Raw genomic sequence first — 21058 nt, forward strand, 5'->3', positions numbered from 1 at the left:
ATAGGGGATATATCTAATGAGCAAAATTATTCAGGTATCTCAGAAACTACACTTATGCACTCTGAAGACTAGTTAATTCTGTAAATTCAAAGTGTAATGCATTAAGAAAAGAAGTGAATTCAGGTACTCATTTTGATCTCTGTGAATCACTAGAATTGTTCTTCTATAAAGCTTAATTCTTTCACAGAGAAAGATGAAGACACTCACACAATCTAGTGTTCTGTTGTACCATAAATACCTTAAATATTAAGAAGTTACCTAGCTCCCCATCTGGCTTGGAAATATGGTATTTAACAACTAATGAGGAAAAAAATAAATCTGTGAAAAACTGGACATGGGCTGATTTGTTGCACATTAATAACTGTAGAAAGAGTTTAAGAAAGATGCAAGGGGGAATGACAATTCATATTACCTTTTCAGTTACTGACAAAATTTATGTATCCAAGAGTTGAAGTTGTAGTTTTAGCATATGAAAAATATTTCTGGACTGTATTAAGTGTATGGCAATGGTATGAAATCTCCTGTGCAGGGCACCTGTTTGGTTTGCCAGGGCTTGTGGGCTCTGCAAGAAGGATTTCCTTATTAAGACTTACGACTTTAGGAAGCAGGTAATATGCTATAAATGACTCTGATATTAATCTTTTCCAGAGCCTACAAATAGACAGTCTACCCTCAAAAACAGTGGATATTTTAAAAAAATAAAATAAAAAATCAATACTTATTGCAGAGTAGTGTTTATTGCTGTGTGCAGGACCCTGGCAGCTGTCAGCCAAACCCAACTTGTGCTGCCTCAAACACAGATTAAGTGAAATATATTTGCTTTAAAAAAAAAAAAAAACCAAAACCAAACAAACAAAACCCTTATAAATGTAAGTCACTTCTATATAGTTAAATATGCACACCCTAAGACCCTGAGCAGTACAGATGCATTCAGAAAGAAAAGATGCCTGTCATTATAGAAATACAGGCTATGTTGCTATGGAGGTGGTTGCTCATTATTTGCGTTGTTCAGCACTGACGTTCCTGTTAAGTGCAGAACGCTATCTGTTAAGTGTTTGACATGCTCTTGTTGGGAGACAAACCTTATTCCAAATGGATCGTCTTTTTAATAGGGAAGTGAGGCATCAATATCTCTTGGCAAAGCCCACGCAGGAAGTCTGAAGTGGAGTCAGGAACTGAATCCAGAATATGGGTTGCAGGCAGCATCTTGTAAGCAAGGGCACCCTTCAGCGCTCTATTTATTAGATTTTAAAAGACTCAATATTTCTCTAACTTAGCTCATGTTCTATAATATGTTTGCATTAATAAGATCATTCATTTCCATAAAGCTAGCAGGGCAATTTCAAGATTTAGGTTCTTGGTAATTCTATCAAGTTTGGAATAGCTAGTTAAATGCAACTAATAAACCCTTTGTCAAGATGTACAAAGCGACACCTCTTGGGTTTCTCCAATTCATTCTGTGAATTGATCCTGTTGCCTCAGTTGGTACAGATGCCTCAAAATGACATCAGATATTTTTTGCCATGTTTAAGAAGTTACAAAGTCAAGCAAATACAGCTGACACAAAGAAATGTACGCCACCCTGATCACATGGCACTGTAATACATCCTGAGCAAAACTTCCTCGCTTTCTAACTGTGCCAAATCTAGAATACATGGTGTTTGGCTCTGTAGAAGGTCATACTATCCATAGGACAGGGAAAACCACAATAAAAAGACTTCAAGATAAATCCTCTTATCTCATCCCTTAGTTGTGAAAGTGCCCAAGGAGATTTGACAATAACTGATAGGTTCTGCAACATCAAGGTCTAGCAGTATTTGCCCTGTCCCAGCTACATGCTGGTGCTGTATGGTCTATTCATTGCCATAGCCTTTGCCCACTTATACACGCACTGAGATTAGCCCAGAACTTAGCAGTAAGAAACTGTAGGGAAGTCTCTACTAAAAAAATCAACACTGCAAGTCAGACTTGCAGTAAAGAAGATCAGGGCCGAGTTAAGGCTGAGAAAGACCTTTCTCCATGACTATCTTAATCAATCACTGGTACTATTTGGCAAATGCATCCTGCTCTGTGTGTACTAACTAGCAGATTCAGTGACTAAGAGAAATGTAGCTGATGGCGAATATTCCCCCTCTGATGGGATTGTTTCTGTGCAGTGGTAGATGCCAAGGCACCTTTCTCACAGTCACTTCATCCACCCCTTCAGTGTAGTGTGCTTCATTGTTCAACTTCCAATTTCCCTTTTCTACTCACATGGTGGCCTCCACCTTTTCATGCCAGCAGCTGCTTTACTTGATGTAATTAATAGCATATGTACTTTCAAGAAAGTGTAATAATGATTATATTACATTTTCAGAAATGTGTTAAAATAAAAAATAATTGAGTTGGGAAACTTGTGTCTGGTGCTCTAAGATACTGAATTCCCTGAGCTTATTTTGGAGTGCTTGGGAAATTAAAAACGCAGAACAATTCCCATGAAGAATTAGGAATTTGGTCAAGAAATAGTATGATATTTCAATTTATCTGTGTAGGACTGTAACCATTCTGGAATTAAAGGTTTTGGTGTAACAGTGAAGTCAGTGGAACTGTGCAAAGGATGTGTTTGGTATGTTACCAGTTTTACATTATACTAAGGATATCAATAAATAATCTATTTCAGTAAATGAAAAGGGAGCAGAAATACATAATGTGGTTGCATTTGGGTAAATAGATGTGGATTGCCGTATCTATAACTGAAAACAGTTCGAATGTTGCTGTGAGAGTGAACCTTGTAACAGCCTTACAGCTGAAGCACAGTGAGGAAGGCACTGCTCATTCCAAACAGAATTTTTAAATTGCCTGGAAATTTTAAAGTTACAGACCTAGCCTCGGGTAGATCTGCTGCCTTGATGACATCTGTCACTATAGAGCATTAGGAAAAACTTCAACACAGGAGAAGAAAGTAATTTATTTTGGAAGACATGGGCCCATAGCCATGCTGAGTGGCAAGACAGGGCAGCCGTGGTGGTATGATCTCCTTACAGGCAATGATTTCTTTGCTGTACCACTGTCATTTTTGCTGTTATTCTCACTTGCCACAGTTCACCTGCTTGTCACAGGATCATGGTTATATATATTCTATGCAAAGCAGATACTTCTACATGGGAAGTACTGCAGATTGTTTAAAAACATTACAGAAATAGATGGCTGGTACAGCTTTTATGCTGCCGGAATTCACCAAAGCAGGTTAAACCACTGGCCAGTTAAATGCAAGTATTGAAATTGTGCATATCGATAATTTCTTTTAAAGCATCTCAAATGACCTGTGTTAACATAATGATAATTGGATCATTTTAAGGCTGATACACAAGGAGCTTTCTCTAAGAGGATTGAATTGATGCGCCTGTGAATGGTGCGGCAACATCAATCTCAAAGCAAATTATCTGGTGAGCAGCAAACCCCTGTTGTATGTTACCGTCCTGTTTGACCTTTTATCTTTTTTAATTACAATGATTATAATAAGTCACTGATAATGAAATGCTTCAGACTGCTCTATCAACTATTATTTACCACTCCATTCATTGCTTCTGTTGGCTGAACATGCATCCTAATTAAACTGCCTGTGGAAACAACAAGGAATGCTGAGCCCATGCAAGGTAAACAGCACTTTGCCTACTGAAAGATAAGACAGCACTGACTGTGGCTTTCTGTGAGAACTTCATCAGCTATAAATAGGTAAGCAGGTGTCACAAGTCAGACTTTAGACAAAAATGTGGTTTTGATATTTGCTTTGACAAAGACTAAATGAACTCAGGCTTACCAACCCTGCCACAGTTTAGCTACCTCACCATTAGGTAATGTGACGGGTTTTTTTCCTTCTGATGGTAGGTGGATTATTTGCTTTTCTTACTAATGAGAAGATATTTCCATGTTTAAGAGGATGATGCATTCTATTTTTATATAAAATTATTGCACAGGGAGGACAGAGGCTGAAAAACGTCAGCTATATTGGAGCTATATTCAATATATTAGCTATGTTTATTTCTTTCTGGTGGCATAAGCTTTCTTCCTTTATCTCAAGAGTTTAGTCCCCCCCCTTTCCTAATTTATTCTTTCTTCTCTTCTTAATTGCTGAGAAACTAATGACACTTTCCACATGCTTTATTTCACAGGGTTTTTTTTTTCCCTATCCAGCAGAACAACCCTCTTTATCTTCATTGCCTTAATGAATATAATTTCTTCTACTTCAGCATCTTCTTTACTTTTCTGGAGTTCCTGAGCTGTGAAGCCACTGTGAAACCATAAATTTACCTTTCTCCTAGTTCTTATTTCTGCTTCTCCTTCTAACAGTCTGTACTCCCCAATCAGGGATTTCGTAAGTATTTTTAGTCCAGAGTTGATAGGTGAATTGTGGAGGGTGAGAGAAATGCAAACACTTGGGACAAATAAAGGCACGCAATTCTGTGGCCTTGAGGTGTGCAGAGGCCTCCTGTCATCACTGCCACTATCTTCCACAGAGGTCAGTGTCTGACTTCATCGTAAATGACAATAAATCAAAATATTACTGAAATGGAACTGCAATAGGCAGTACAGGACCAGAACACTGCACATCAGTTCATGAGCACCACAAATCAAGCTTCAGAAGATCTGTATTAGTAACTGTCAAGCTGGCTGTTGCTTTTGCAATTTTGGATCAGGAGGTGGTCTGACGTGAGAACAGAGTTTGCAGGACCTTGTACTGGCCTGTGCTTTTTCATTGAATAGCTGTCCTCCTGGTCAGTCTTTCATGAAGTAACTGCCAGTCTGTTGAAATTGCTGTTAATTTTGTGGTGTTTGCTTTTTTTATTTTAAAATATTTATCTTTTTAATTCTCTAACCTATACGTGGATCGTTTTTGCCTTCCCCTTGCAAGAGTTGAAGCTGCTCTGCTTCATTTATGCTAGCTTTATATAGCTGGAAAATAAACTGACTGTGATCTTTCTAGGATCTGGTTCTTCTATAACATCAAAACTCTAAATTGCTTATTACTTATTTTGTGCTAGCAGAGGAACAGTTATTGCTACCTTGTAAATGCAAACTGTTTATGTATTCTGACCTTCTCTGTCAGAACTTCTCTGTATTTATTTCCTCCAGCATACTTCAAAAGGAGTATGTCCTTCCATATGATAGCTTCATAGTTTATTCTGAAAAGAATGAACATCTCTCTTCTGTTTGTTTTCATAGACTACTCTCATTAATTTTCCCTTCACCTCCCAAGTATCTTTCAGCTGTATTCAGTTTCAGTCATAAAATTTATGTGAGAAAAGGACAGATGAAAGGACTTTTTTCTCTGAGAAAAATCAATGCTTGTGGAATGACTGAACAGTGGAACTGGGGGTGTGTGTGATTTTGAGTGATTGGGGGGGCGAGGAAAATGTAAAGGAAAAGGAAAGTAACACAGTTAAGCATAATGACGTTTAAATTGCTTTGAGACCACTAGAGGTCTGTATTTCCTATTTTAAAATAAGAGAATAGCTTTATTTTACATTCAAGTGCCATCACTTTTCAAAATATCCCCTTCCTTCAAGATTATTTAAGATGCAAACAGAAGGCAAAATACCTATCACTGAACTTCTGCATTTATGTAAAGTATAATGTACCAGAGTGAACTATCTTAAGTTTATTTTAGTATCTACTAACTGATATCTAATTTCCTTTATTCTAATACATACCTGGTTTTGCTAACCTTCAGTCCAATTCTTGCACTAGTAAGCCATGGAACAAAATCCTTGTATTTTATTTTTTTCAAAGACATATGCATCTTAAACTCTCTAAAGTTTCTGAACAAAATTAAGATGACTAAAGGGAGACTAAAAGTATAGTTTACTTTAAAAATGCAGATAGAAAAATAGTGACACCTACTCACTAGACTAAAAGATTATTTTAAAACTAATTAGACATGTTATTAATCATACAACTCTTTTTCCAAATATCAGCCAAGGAGCATTCTTGAAAGTAATTCTAGGTTAACTTAATGCAAATGTGTATTTTCCTTTTTGGAGGAAGATATTTACATTGTTGAAAATGCCGCTTCAAAAGTATTTTTAATCCTTTTTTTTTTAAAGGGATTTAAAGGATTTTTGGAAATTGAAAGGCAAGATGAGCCTACACATGTTTTGTTATCCAAAAAATTTTTAGACCTCAAGTGCTGTATATAGCTCATGAATTGTAAACAAATTCACAATTTGAAAATGTAAGCATCTTTAACACTTTTTAGCCCCTCTCCCTCACCTCTTTTACTAATACACCTGGGTTTGTCATTATCCCTTTGGACAGTGTCAGTGCATGATGATGTTACTCGTTTCAAATTATTTACCTAAATAGTTCTCTAATGCTAGTAAGGGCAAACAGCTTTCAATCCAGATAGAGAAGAAAGGTTGTTAAGTGTTATGGTGACATTTGTTTTACTGAAACTAGGAGATGAGCAAAGCAGAACAAAAAAAGTGGTATTAACTATATTGTCTTGTGACAGATAAGTAATCAGTGTCTTGTCCTATATTTATGTCAAATAGATTATACAGTATCAGTGTATTTCTATGCACTTAAGGGATGTTTGGGTACAAGCATATGATGTTTCTATCTTGAAGCTGCTAAAAATAGAAGCATTTAGAGAGAATAGAGGTAGTATCTAGAGATAGAAAACTAGCAAGCAGTTGGCTAGATTGAAAATGCAGAATAAAGAAAAGTAATCTTTGATTTGCACACTCAAGGACTTTGTGTTAGAAATGGGTATGGCAAAAATTGGCATAAGTGAAAGGCCACCTCTAAAATGCTCATTTATGGGGCCGTGAAGTGATGAATAAAATCTTTCAAGTACTTTTTTTGGACATTAAATGCTTAATAATACTACAGTGTAGTGTGTGAAAAAAATTCTGCATGCTCTTTTTAACAGCCTACAAGTGTAAAAATGTCATAGTTATAATTCTAGCAGTTGCAGCAGCAGTGAAAGTTTGGACTATTTTTTCAATACACTCTCGAAGTACTTACAGAGTCCAGAAACATTGGAAATATTTCTTCATGCTACTTAGCTCTTTGGCCAAAGCTAACTCTACCAATTCCTTCCTCATATAATTTTTTTTTCCCAGAAGTTGGGAAATCCTGGTGTACATATTTCTATAAAATTTTACTTGCAGATGTTAGTGCCAAGGAATGATTGCACAACTTCACTAGTTTCTCAGTGTCACTAGAGCTTAGTGGTTTAGTGAATGCTAGCATAGCAGTGATTAAGGGTGTTTTTTGTACAAAAATTTGTTGACTGATTGATCCACAGAGCACTCATTATAGTTAGCCAAAAATCTTTCAGCTGAGAGTAAGTTTCAGTATTTTAGTTTATAGGTTTCATTTTTTAGATCCTGTAGGTTTAGGTTTGAAAGTACATGTTGTTTTCTAGGAGCTTTTCCTCTATACACACATAATTTTGTTTTCTCTGCTGTTAAGGGGAGGAAAAACATTCTTGGGTTCAATAAATGTAGAACTGGACTCCAAAACACCAAAGGATTAACCATTCTCAACATGGAGTGCATTTAATCTCTGGGGGAAGATCAGTGAGGTGGTGGTTTTAGAGATCACTGGTTGTGGCTTGACAGTGTACCCAATATTCCAGATATCTTATATTTTTCAACAACATTTTCTGGTCTCTTTCTTTCATGCTTATCCATCAGAGCAATCTGCTTTCCTTCTTTGCCCAAGGCTGCAGGAATGTGTTACAAACTCTCTGGTGTTTAATGTGTCTTAGGTATTAGATATGCTTTAAGAGATGTACATATAAAATTATCCGCACAGCAGTAACTTAAAACTGAAAAAATAATTAAATAAAGTGAAATATATTTCTAGCTTAATACTTCTAGTTCAGTACTTCTGAAACTAAATATCAAAATGCTAAGCCTCAGAAAAGATGACATCTGAAAGGTGAATCTCCATGTGATATCCCCTTGTCCCAGTCACCTCAGTTGCTCTGTCTTGACAGGAATGAAGATCATCTTTTCCTTATCTAGGTTATTAAACCTATAGATTAATTATTTTTTAAATATGAAAAATTAATTTTTATAGCAGGAGGCAGTTGCTCTTCTCATTTATACCACAGGGTAAAGAATTGCTTCTTTTTCTAAAAGAGGCTGAACACACTTAGACGTATTAAGACTTTGAAATGAGGGCATTAACTATCATCATCAATCCAGCACGGATTTTTGCACCTCTGTTCCAGCCATTAGCTTTACCAAAAAGGAAGGCTGGCACCCTCCTAGGAGATAAAAATGATCAATAATCAGCAGACTAACGTAAAGTCTGCTTATTAAGGACACGTCATCTCCTCATATTGCTAACAAAGCCATTTACTGCACATTAGATGCCAGGAAAGAAAAAATAAATCTATTTCTGATCAAGGTAGGACTAGAATTTCTAGGGTTTTCAGAACTAACATGAAAAGATTTTTGAAGGGTAACACAACATCAGGTACTATTTTATTATGAATATACAGCTTTCTGCATATTCATAACTTCAGATTTGATGCCTGGTTACATGGTGTCTTCAGGGTATTTGGAAGTACCCAAAAGAGTCAACAGTTAACAAAAATTAAGCCATCGAGTCCCAGAACGAATAAAAGTGGGATTAGTTTGAGCTGTGAAAGGTTACATGCTGTACAGTTACTTTCTCTGAATGATAGTAAAGGAATGGATTAACACATTTCCTTTATTGCAGCTGGAATTGCCTATATAAAATATAGTGTGCCCCATGTGATCATTTTTAATAAAAGACAGAAATCAAATTCAGGTTTGTTAAGTGTGAGTGAAATCATTTGATGAACTTTAAGCTTTTATTCTTATAGCTTAGTTCCATGGAATAATAAGTTTTAAAGTATTCTTTTTTTAATTGCAAAGCAGTGCACATCCAACACAAAGGTAGCTTCTGGATACCTAACCGCACACCTAACATTTCTGTTGGCAGCATTATTTCCATATGGAATGAACCATAAACTCCTACTGTGAACTCCTCCAACCTGAGGAGTAAGGGAATTTATGTTAATTCTGGGCTCAATCCAGATCTGTCTATCAGCTTTATATTAAAAAGGCTGTGAAGAGGCAAGAGAGAAAAAAACCTTACTGAAATTAAAAGCGGTGCTGAAAGCCCTTTCTAACAGAACAGAGATCAGATACGACGTGTGAGGTATCTTACCTCCTTTCAGATCATATGTAAAATCACAATTTGACTTACTGGATATTTCATATATCTATTAATCTGTCTTCAAGGTTATGCAGTCTTCACTAAAGCTTGTGGGTGCCTCCATAAGTATACGAAAATAGCAATAACAACAACTGTTCTTCCTTCCCAGCTTGTAGGAGAAATACTGTGTTATATTACTGTGATTTCAAGCACACAGAGCTTAATAAGGGGTTACAAGACATTTTCCATGCTGTTTTGACTATCATTGGTTTCTGGTCATTCTTATTTCTTGCTGGAGTGAATGTCTTTGTGCATCCAACACCGAAAGAGTTCTTAGTTTCACTATCCAGATCTTTTCAGTATTAGTCAATGGTTTCACCAGTAGAAGGTAGCTATCACCTCAAGAATGGCCTTTTCGAGGGAATAAAGGTTACTTCTACAAACTGCTATGAATGCAAGACAGAGCCTTTTTCTTCTACTGCTGTTCCAAGGAAGAGACAATGTTCTGAGCAGCACAGAGACACAGCCAGCAAATCAGTTTATTGCCTTGCTGGTTTTTAACAATATCTGAATTTATAAAGACAATAGTTTCAGCTCCGGATGCAACTTGGAGATCCCAATTGTGCCAAGAATTGCTGAGGCCAGAACTGGCTCTGACAGGAAGAAACAGTTCTTGCACATAAAGATCCTTTGTAGAACTGAAGATCTTTAGTTTTTTATGCCCATTTTGAAATTCAAAACTATTGAAAAGGTGTCAATATGATTATCAAACTGAGATCATCTCCAGTGCTCAAGGAAAGGCAAATTTTCTGGGTTTCTCTTCTTATTGGCATGATCTCATTCCGTGATTCAACCAGCTGACTTGCCTGTAATTCAGCCACCTGCTCTTTCTCTAGTTTCACTGAGGCATCAAGAAACTTGCCCTGTAGCAATGCTGGGGCTAGTCTTTCATTCCCACTGTGAGCTTTTTATCTTTACAACTTCTTGAAAACAGAGAAGTGTGGAGTCTACAAATATCAAAGATCCTGTAGCAGAAATTATGCATTTCTGTTATCTAAAATACCTGAAAGGATGATGCTTTAGAGTGCTGCTGTGAAAGGCACAGCCTTTTGTATGAAGGAAGTTGCTTTTGCTTAGAAAAGTATGTAGTTACCACATGCTTTTACCATGTAGATTTTACAAAGCTCCTGAAACTCAGCCAAACTTTGGGAGACATACCCCCACTGGAGGGGATGATGCAACTCCTACTGTGGTCACTACAGACAAGGTCAGGCAAATGCTGGAAATCTCTCATGTAGATTGTTGCTCTTTTGGTGTTGTGTGAATAGTGGCTTTTCAAAGAAGCATGATATTAAAGGCATGAGCAATATGTAAGATGCAGGCAGAAGCATCTTGGAAGGGTAAAGGAAAGAAGGCTGGGCTTTGCTAAGGAGTCCAAACACAAAGGTTTCAATGAATCTGATGCACCAGTGTTGGTAGGAAAGGGTTAGCCCCTCTTTTGTTAAAACATACAATGGAAATTCACAGTATATGGAAATTATACAGCAGAAAGGAATAGGAGGTTAGTAATCTCAGGAGTGTTATATAAATCTTTCTTTTGGGAGCTGAATGAAATCTTTGCCTCTTTAGAGGTTATTTGCATTCTGGGATTTATCATTTGATGATCACAGTTATGGTGTAAGTAATGTTTTAGGACCTTGACAGTAACAGCTACTCACATAGACTATGGCTTGTAGAACTGAGCCCCAAAATACTCGTGTCTCATGGGGATTCCTTGCTCACAAACTCTTATTCTGTTACTGACTCCAGGACATGTGTATTTACTGACTCTTCCTCACAGTTTTTGCAGCATATAAAACTCTAACACATTGTTGTATTTTAATTTGAAGCCTAAAATATTAGAAATGTGCATTACTTAACAGGGCTGTTGGCCAGAGCAATTTCTGCAAGGTGGATTTCTCTCCTACAGGGACGTGGTGCTACCCCTACAGGCAGCTGTGACAAGCAACAGGTACACAGTTCACTTCTCCTCTGGACTGCCCTGCCTCCCATGATGAAGACCCTCCACACTCTCAGCTTTTATTAATTGAGATGAGCCAATGACAAAGGTAAATGGTTATATCTTTTAGTTCATTACGATAGCAGTATTTCAACATAATGTGTGTAAAATGAAACATTCTGTTGTGAAACATGGGCCTCTTCTGCTTTCTGGTCCAGGGAGAAAAAAATGTGGTAAAGGATAAAACACCTCTCAAATTCTGTTAAGAGTGTTAATATAACAAAATGACATGAGGCATTAAAGGATAGAAATAAGTATAATAATAGGAGAATTTAAAAAGCAGTATAGCCAGATAAGGACTGGCTATAAGAAGGGTATTACAGTCTATTCTGGGAAAGTCCAGATACTGAGTGAGGTCAGTAAGTATATGCTTACCAGCATCTGGGTAGAAACAGGTAAAATTTACAGAAGTTTAAACTCTTGGCTGTATTAGTGGTTGTTGATAATTTAGCAGAAAATGGGATTTCATGAATCTAAATTAGAAATTATAATATTCTAAAATGGTTAATCCATGAGTGACATGCCCACAGCAATATGCAATCCCTCTCAGAATCTTCTTTGTCACTGGCAGAGATCACAATAGAAAATGGAATGGAAAGGCCAAAGCTGCAATTGTTTTCTCATGAACCAAATCACCTACTTTCAGGAGAAAAGGATTTTTCTGAATCTAGGTGCAAATTCTTTGGCCTTTTTCTGGTTTACAGCTTTACTGTGAAAGACAACTCAATCAGTGGCATTACTAGTACAAAACTACTGAAAGTGATGTTTTAATCAGGTTTCTGTTGCTTCCTCTAGGCAAAGATGTTTGTAGGAAGAAGGATATGGGACATAGCTAATAACTTTGTAGACAAAGATGGGACTTCCTTGTGGAATGTCAAGTTAGACCAAATAGACATTTCCTTGCTTTGTCCTGGTAGTTTAGTTTATTGAGAGACCATGGTGTCATTTGCCTACTCTCCCACAGTCATGTTACTCTTCTTCTGCTAAGCCCGAAGATTCAGAGGCAAAAATTAACATTATGTATGCAGCTTAAGCTCCTGAGCAACTTCCCATAGCTAAAAGTGAGATAATAACATGATGAGCAATGAACTCCGCAAGGTAACATTACTTCTACTTTTCTGGTACAAGGAACTGCTTTTCTGTACTTTCTTGTAAAGCAGTAAGAAAGGTGTATGTACATAGATTTGCTCCAAGCCGTGCAGCAAATCAGTAACATTTTGACATGTGTGGAAAAATTCTGATGTGTGTGAGGCCTTACATATACATTAATCCTCAACAGGACATTTTCCTGCCATTAAGCTAAATCACCAGGGTGGAGCCATGATGCACTTAAAGAGTTCTACAGGCTTAATACACAGTCCCTTCTGTAGGATGTGCTTTTGATTTTTACTCACTCTCTCCCCACCTGGCAAAATAGAAGGCAAGTGTAAATTGATAACACAAGCTTTAGAAATGCATTCTGCAGAGCAATACAGTTATCTTTATCTACCACAATGTCTAATTTGTCAGAAAGTGGGAGGGAAAATAAACACTTTAAAATTCCTTGCTTCTACTCCAGAAATGGAGAGACCTCTGTCAAATGGAGGTGTTCCACTCATCTAACTTCCATTGGAGTGTTGGCTGAGAGTAGGTCATGTTGAACATTGTTATCTAAAAAGACTTCCCCTCTCTAAAAACCTCTAACAAATCACATCCCTGTTTCTTACCTATCACCAATGTGGTTAAAGTGACTGACAGAAGCTTTTGCTTTGAGTAATGAAAACATTAACTGAAAAACAAGCACACGTACAGATGCTGCGTGTCTATGTGGACACAGACATGTCAGTACCACTATCTGTCATGTTAACTAAACCAACTAATGTGGTAGTTTTATCACTACATTTCCAATACCATGGCTAGTGATTTCCACATAACTTCCCGCTACTTAAAGTGTTATGGCCCTGGGGAAAACAAACCTCCCATTGAACACTTTTTTTTCTTTTGACTTCAAGCTGAAAATTAGGGTTTGTCTTACTGGAGAAGGAAAAGCAAATGTATGTGGATTTCTGTGCAAGGAAATGGATGTTAGATTTCAACACCTTAATTCAGAGCAAGCTTTGTCTTCCATGTGTGATAATGCAGCAATGCATAATAGGATTTGGTTCACCGTGTCTGATTGAGACACTTGATTACTTTTATTTTATATAATTAATTTAGATATCCTTACAGTGGGAAAATACAACACAATGGCAATACGCCTCAGAAAATACTTTTCTTCCTTAAATGAGAATGTTAGGAACAGCCTGGAGGGAAAAGTTAAAAGATTAAAAGCAAAGGATCAGCATGGAGGCTTCTTAATTAATACCTCATTAGGGTCAGAAAAAGGGAACCAAAAGCAGAAAGGGAAGAAAACAGTATGAGTAACTGGTAAAGTACAAGAGTTTATTCAGACCAAAAAAAATCTTTTAAAATGATAATGCAGCTAAGCCCAAGAGAAGTTAGTTACCATTGTAACTGTTAGTAAGTATAACATGGAAAACATAGAGGCCCAATTGTGCTTTCACTTGCACAAAACTCCTATTATGGGCAGATCATTACGAGGACTAGAAGAAGATCTGAGCAGCCAAATATAAAGACAAGCAATGTATCTGTGATTTTTGTACAAATGAACTGGACAAGTGAGGTGCTAAGGGATTAGTCAAAGAGAATGAAAGGTCAGATACCTTAATCTATGTCAGTGTGAAAGGTATTATCACCCATGGAAAAAACAAGATACTGTGGTCCTTAGCACTTTGTCTGGAAGGCAGCACACTTAATAGAACGATACCAAAATAGCTGTTCTGCCAAATTTGTACAGCTTGTTTCCTGTTTTTTTCGAAGTAAAATTTATTGCTCTATTTTGAAAATAAAATTCATTAGTGAACTCTCTTTACTGTCCTGGCTCTGAGACGTTACTTGTGGGTACTCAGGACCAGCAACAGAGGTAGCAAAGCAAAGACGGCTGTTACAGCCATAGTGCAAGCTAAGCTATGATGCTGTGAATCAGTGCATCCTCAACAAAGTGCCGTCTTGGTTCTCAAGCAAACATTAACTGCACAGATGCCTGGAAAGGGTAGCGCTGTGCCCTCCAAAAGGTGCCACATGAGCTTTACTTTAGTGCTAGGAAAACTACCAACTGAGCTGAGCAAATGCTTGGATGTGTGGCTGTCCTGTACTGACATGACTTTTTTTGATGGTATGTTTAAGAACATGGAACAGCATCATAAAATATATTTGAAGGCAAGATACTTTTGAACCCTTTTCCTTTGAAGTGCTTTTTAGGAAGCCCATGAGTAAAGAAATATCTTTTACCTGAAATAAAGCCTTATTTGAGAAAAAGAAAAACTGTAATTATCTTATGGTAAGCTGCTAATAACAAAGCCAAGAGGAAGACAATAAAGATGGACATCTAACAGCAGAGCTAGAGTCCCACTTTGAAAACATATGTTGATTCCTGCCCCACGTTTTCCATTTCTGACTGTTGTACATTAAGTAATGTGAGGAGGGAGGAAATCCTGAGCAACTTGAGTGGTAGCAGACTAACTCTTGGGCTCAATGTACCTCATAGAGATTAAAAAAAAGGAAAATGGTATAAACTTTTAGGCTTGGGTAACATGAATGAGGGGAGAAAGGAGAAAAGATGAAAACTAATTGGAGTTTATAAAGAAAAACATGAAAAGGTAACAAGTCCTATAAACTTGGATTGGGAGGGGCATGCATGGTTCCTCAATAAACAAGTTCAGGCTGCATCTTTGTACATTGTGTGCTGCCTGCTTCAAGCAAATGTGCTGATGCTAAATCAGGGTTAGATGGAGGATAACTGCCAACAGAACATTTTTTAGGGAAGTCAACTAGTGCATTTTTCTCCCTTGCGTAAGCCCCCCAACATAAAAGTACAGCTGTTCAGTGGTTTTCTGGAATGTTTTACTATTTGCATGGGTCCCTCTGAGCTAGAAATGCTGAGGCACAGTACTCTCATTCAGTGTATCCCTCTCAATTTTCAGAAAACTGAGGGGACTCAGGAATGCTGTTTTATTTTCTATTTCTGTTTCTATACTTCATCTACCAATTATTAGATTCCACTAGCCAACAATCTATCAGTAACTGACAAACTTGTATGACCTAGAAGTAAAGAAAGGAATAGGTGAATTAGCTTAAATTAGGCATTTGGTTAAATCATTCTTTGTTTGCCTCAAACAGTGAAATACCATCTAAATATTGACCTTGCCCTAATTCAGTACTAGTTTCTTTAGATATTGCCAGTTACCTTTTGCTGTAGCCTGCTTTTTGTCTTGTCTTCAATCATGCCACTCACTGATGCATTGCCAATCTGATCTCACTTCCCTGCTGTGAGGTCGTCTTCAGTTATTACCCATTTTCTGTGCCTGTAAGAGAAATGCTACTCAACTACAATAAAAGGAGATAAACACCACAAATAGTAACCAAGCTTTCTAGCTAGCGTTGTTATATAGCCGATACCTGGACAGTTTTGCTATCAAACAAAAACCAAATGGAATGAAAATTGTAAAAGACACCTGACAACTCAAAATCTGTAGTTCTTTCAGATGGTGGTGCAGCAGAGAATACTAACAGCATGCCATTTGGAGCAGGATATTTTCCTACCCTTAGTTGCAATTCACTTGAAAGCTCAAAGCAATTTTAGTATAATCCATCATTTATCTGAAGGCCACAAATTATTAGACTAGCCATTCTATTTCATACGTGCTTTGTCTCAAACAATCCTAGCTCTTAAGACTTACAGTCAAAACAACCTCCTTTCACTAGTTTGTTACAGCTGAGGTAAGAAAAAAAATCAAGTACAAGTATTACAACTCCCCTTGTTTGTCAGATTTGTTAAATTCCCTAAAATGTTCAAAAATTACACAGATTTTTCTAGGGTACAGCTGTCAAATTTTTTTTTTTTACCAAATCATAAGTTTTAGAAGATGGCATAGAACATGGTATGAGTGCTCCGAGTACAATGACTGTTGGTGAAAGTGATCTTAAGAGACAAATTTGTTGGTGGAAAGGGAACTAAAAGAAATATTGTGGTTAGCAAAAGCTTACTGGCTTGCTTTTCACTGCAGGGTTTTTAGGACCAGAAGAGAAGACAGAAAATTACACTGTGATTAGTAACTTCTGTGCAATAAGAGCTGTATATAAGAAAACAGCTCCGCTGGAGCCTTTCTAATCTTCAGGCTGTGCAACCTTTGGGCCTCATGCATGAGGTCTACAGACCTTTAAACTCTAAGATAAATTATGTTGCCATCTACTTAAACTCTCCAATGTATTTGAACTCACCTTGCATATCCATGCCAAAATTTTAACTTTGCATCAAATTTTAATTCCAGATAAGTAGCAGAGGTTCAATTCTCAGCAATAGCAACCTTTTAACTCCTGTTAGCATGGTGGAAACTAATCCTACAATAGTGAAAAGAATAAAATAAGTCTTCCCTCCACTTTCCCCTCTCTTCATAAGTGATTCACATTTTTGATTTTGTTTTCAGAATTCCACAAAATTTCTAAAAACTTCTCTTTGTGATGCTTTGCAATTTTATCTTACCAGGGTTCTCAAATCTGATCCTAACAATGCAGACCGTGACTTCTTAAACATACCATAGTCTTGCTTAGGATGAACTGTCCAAAAATCAGAACTGCTATTCAAGAATACTGCAAAATTGTTAATTAATATCTGAGAGTAACTCATGGTAGAACACAACATCTGTGTCACTGCACTTCTGATGGAATTGTTGAACAACTGAGAGCATGAAGCACAAACATCAGCAGTAAACTAGATAAGGCTTGAAAACTGAAACAAGATTATCCAAAGACTAGAGATTTAGCAAAACATACAATAGAGCCTACAATACAAGTAGAGCACCATGGGTCTGCAATGGCCTGTCTACAGCTTGACCCAGTCCTCCCAGGTATAAGCTGTAAATCTTACCATGCTTACAACTCTGAAATTATTTTGAGACTATACTCCTCTTTCTGGAGAGAGATGATGGTTGCTGGGTTTCCAGCATTACTGTTATAAATAGGTGAGGGGTTTATTTTGCTTGGCCGTCCACTCCTGTTCCCTGACTTAACCATTTGGCCACTTTCTTTGGCATGTCTAATATACTGCCCAAGCAGATCTATTCAGACACTGATGAATCTTGATAACCCATTTCCCCAACTCAGCTTTAGGTGTAATATATCCAAATTAAATTTTAGTCTATTTCACCTCTTATTGAGGTGTCTCCTGGAAGATAACTATTAAATTCAGCTAAAAAAAGCATAACATTAGCGATGTAATGCGAGTCAGATGTTGTATTTGATTAAAATAATGCATAAATATACATGTTCTCTATCCAAGTCAAGACAGAACGTGACCTTTTATGAACTCACCAAGGCAGAAAAGGAGACTCAGAAACAATTGAATGCTTCTCACAGTGTGATGAGATGCCCTAAAATCTGGGTAGTAATAGCCACAGGAGAAATTATGACTACTCCTGGTCACACTAATAGCTTCTGGACCTCAAGAACGTCCAGAGAAACAGGAGAGGTAGCAAGCAAATGAGAGTAATTTGTGACTGCTTAAAACATTTCAACTAATATTATGCTTTTGCATAAACAAGAGTTTAACAGTGTAATGAGAGTTTGTAGTTTATGAAATTTTAAGTTACCATATTAATTACTGCAGTAAGGCACTATAGGCAGTGCCAGAGAAAAGGACTACCTAAATGTATTCCTTTAACAAACACAGAGGATAAAATTACCCCAGTGCAGACAATTCAGGAGTGTAAGAAAATGCAGCAAGTGCCTGTTATCTGAAATAAAATTTTTAAAAGGAATTAACTCTGACACATATCTCCATGTCTGCAAACACAGTCCATAGATTTCAACAGAATTATTATTCTAGAAAGTGTAAATAAATCATGTTTACGTTCCGCATCTGCCTCTGTTTTTATAGTGCTACAAATAGTAAAAAGAAATAAGATACATTTTCATATATTTAACAGAATTAAAGATAATATTATTCATTCAGCAGGTAACAAATACAAATCACACATCTTCTTGTTCTAAGTGGACCGTAAAAAGCAGGTTGTGGAGTTGGAATTGTGACGTTTTAAACTGAAAGCATTCTCCTCACTTCTGCAGTGCTGTGGATACTGGCATTTCAGGCTGGTATTTACTGCCTTTTAAACCAGTAACTTCTGGTTGCAATTTGCACATGCTGTCCAACTCAAGCAAGGTCCTGTTTCCAAACAGGATGCCTCACAACACTGGAAATGCGTGCACTTCTGCTTTCCTCCAGTGTGAGAATTAACTCTGTTTCCAACTACTACCTTGACAAAAGTAATGGGAGAAGTAAACTAACTATATTCAAATTTAATGACAAATGTGACTTCTCTTAATCGTACAGAACCACTTCGCTTTCTCAGTTTAGCAACATAAACTAGTTGTAACTGATTTTTCTCCGCTGTGTAGTTCAAGCTGTAGACAGGGAAAGTGTACAGAAATACCTGGAAATATGGAGTGCTGGAAAGGCGTATAGTTAAAATTCTTAGTACATGAGTGAAAGCTTAATTTGTAGGCATTTCATCATATTTTTGAAAGATGCTGTAATTTAAAAGGTTATGGTGGCAACAAACAAAATGGACTGCCATAGTCAGGAGTGTGAAACATTTGTCTGACACTAAAACAGAGCTAAAAGAGCCTTTCTACATCACCATGGTAATTACCTGCTTCAGGCCATACTCAATCCTCAATCCTCCTGTTCAGGCAAAAATCTAATCATGTTAGCAGTGTGCGTTCACGCAAGTGAAAAGAGAAGACAGCCCCCCTAAATGAAAATCCCTCTTTACCCTCATTCGTTGTGGGGGCTTGTGATTTTACTGAGCCCATTTACTAGCCTGTCCCACGCTATGCAACACAACACAATCAAAACAAGTTCTGCTACTTATGGAAGTGATGGAAATTTACAGTGAACTGTCGCACACTCTGGACAGAATCCTGCTGTCCCTTATTGCCATACATCTCTTAGTTCTAGTGGGTTTGCAGAAATATAGACATGGGCGTAACTGAATCCTGCAAAATTACTGTTTATACATACTGTGATCCAATTGACTTAGTTACCGATACGCCAGCTGACTTGCTCAGAAGAATATAGGGCTTGTGTGCCTGTAAATAACTGGTAACATTTTAAGTGTTTTAATGTATGGACAGTGGCACAGCAGGAACTGTGTTACAGGATTTCATCTGAACATGTGGAAGAACTCCAGTCCAGTTTAATTTTTAAGAGCCCAAGCTAAGTTTAGAAGCTGGCTCACATTGGAAGAAAGGAGGGGTGGGGGGGGTGGCATTTTAACTTTTACTAACTCAAATTTAATCTCTGGTTGCAGATCACTTCATTTTTTTTCCTGTAGAAAAGGGAAAAGTCTGGTTATGGAGAGTATATGCTACACAATTTTGATGAAACCAATACTACTTGCTAACTGGCAGAAGTTGTATTGCCTGTTAGACTGAAAAACAGAAGCGTTTGCACAAGTCTCAAAAATCATCAGCATTGCCTTTAGTGATTTTTGATTAATTTATATCATGAGCTTAGCACAATAATAAAAATTTCAAGTGCTCATCTGATCCTGACCAGAGATAAGAGGGCTGCCTCTTGTAGGCTGCTGGGAAGGGCCTTGATGGTGAGAAGGTGTTAGTGCTGCGAGTGCTGTGCCTTCTGTCAAGGGGCGCCTTGGCTTTATCTTCAAACTGCTGACAAGACTCGAGAGCTCACACACATGGCTCGGCTGTGAGTCTGCGGGACATTCAGCTGTCTCCGAAATAATTATGCAGTGTGGGTTTAGCAAGCGGGCCTCGAAGGTTAAGCGGGGAGCACAGGGCTTCTGTACCTGCATTTGTCCGCACCAAGACTTACTCTGCCCACTAATCAAAGCATCGATTCAGCAGGAGGCTGTATCAGAACCCACAACCACTCTCCTTCCCCCGGGGGGGCAGGCAGCGTGTTGCCGGCGAGGTGCAGGCAAGAAGCGGCGGCAAACTGCCGACCGAGCCCCAGCGGCACCGCGCCGCGCCCGCGGAAGCCGCGCCCCGCGCCCGCGGAAGCCGGGGCGGCCGGAGGGACGCGCCTTACCTGGCTCCGCGGAGGGCTGGCCGGCCTCGGAGCGGCCGCAGCCCGGCTGGGGCGGGTGGCTCAACCCCGGCGGCGCTCGCCGCGCACCATGCCGGGCCGGGTTGGGCTGGGCTGGGCTTTACGCGCTCTCCCTTCCCGTCCGCACTGCTCCTCCCGATCCGCTGCGCGGCCCCTCGGTTTATAGCGAGGGGCGTTGCAGCCCAGCCCAGCTCGCCCGCTGTCTCTTCCCACCCATCTCCCGGGACAGACCCCTCTGACCCGTCGCCCGCCCACTTCCCCCCGCTTTCCTACACCCCCCCCTCCTGGCACGGCCGGAGCTGGAGCCCCCCTGCCCGCGGCGGGTGCGGAAGCGGCCGGTCCGCACCGCTCCGCCGGCAGCGAGGGGAGCCCCGGGCTGGGGTGTCGGGCGGGACGGGTGTCCCCGGGCTGGGGTGTCGGGCGGGACGGGTGTCCCCCGGCGCTGGGCATCGCCGCGCAGAGCCAGCGCCCAGGGACTTGCAGTTACTTCGGAGGAGGGCGACCGCCAGCGCGGACGGGATGCGCGGGTAGTGCGAGGGGTGGACATGGGACGCCCGCTCTTTCCTTTTGCCTCCAGGTTTCTGAAGCAGGGGCTGCAAGCGGCGTACAAACATTTCCAGTCTCTCTAGGAATCCCCCGGGCCGCCTGTGAGCACA

General features: G+C 38.9%; 1 protein-coding gene across 2 annotated transcripts in view; it reads right to left on the bottom strand.

The window, feature by feature from the left end:
* Positions 1-20580, bottom strand: part of AGTR1 (angiotensin II receptor type 1) — a 29681-nt gene extending 9101 nt beyond the window's left edge. The window contains exons 1-3 of one of the 2 annotated variants that reach the window (XM_074877531.1): positions 20385-20580; positions 15522-15639; positions 1083-1234 (exon numbers count right to left, since the gene is read on the bottom strand). The gene's annotated coding sequence lies outside the window, so the exon portion shown is untranslated. The remainder of the gene's footprint in view (positions 1-1082; positions 1235-15521; positions 15640-20384) is intronic. The other variant, XM_074877530.1, reaches the window with a different exon arrangement.
* Between the last annotated feature and the right edge of the window lie 478 nt (positions 20581-21058).

This window comes from Strix uralensis, chromosome 9, assembly GCF_047716275.1.
Source record: "Strix uralensis isolate ZFMK-TIS-50842 chromosome 9, bStrUra1, whole genome shotgun sequence".
NCBI classification, from domain to species: domain Eukaryota; kingdom Metazoa; phylum Chordata; class Aves; order Strigiformes; family Strigidae; genus Strix; species Strix uralensis.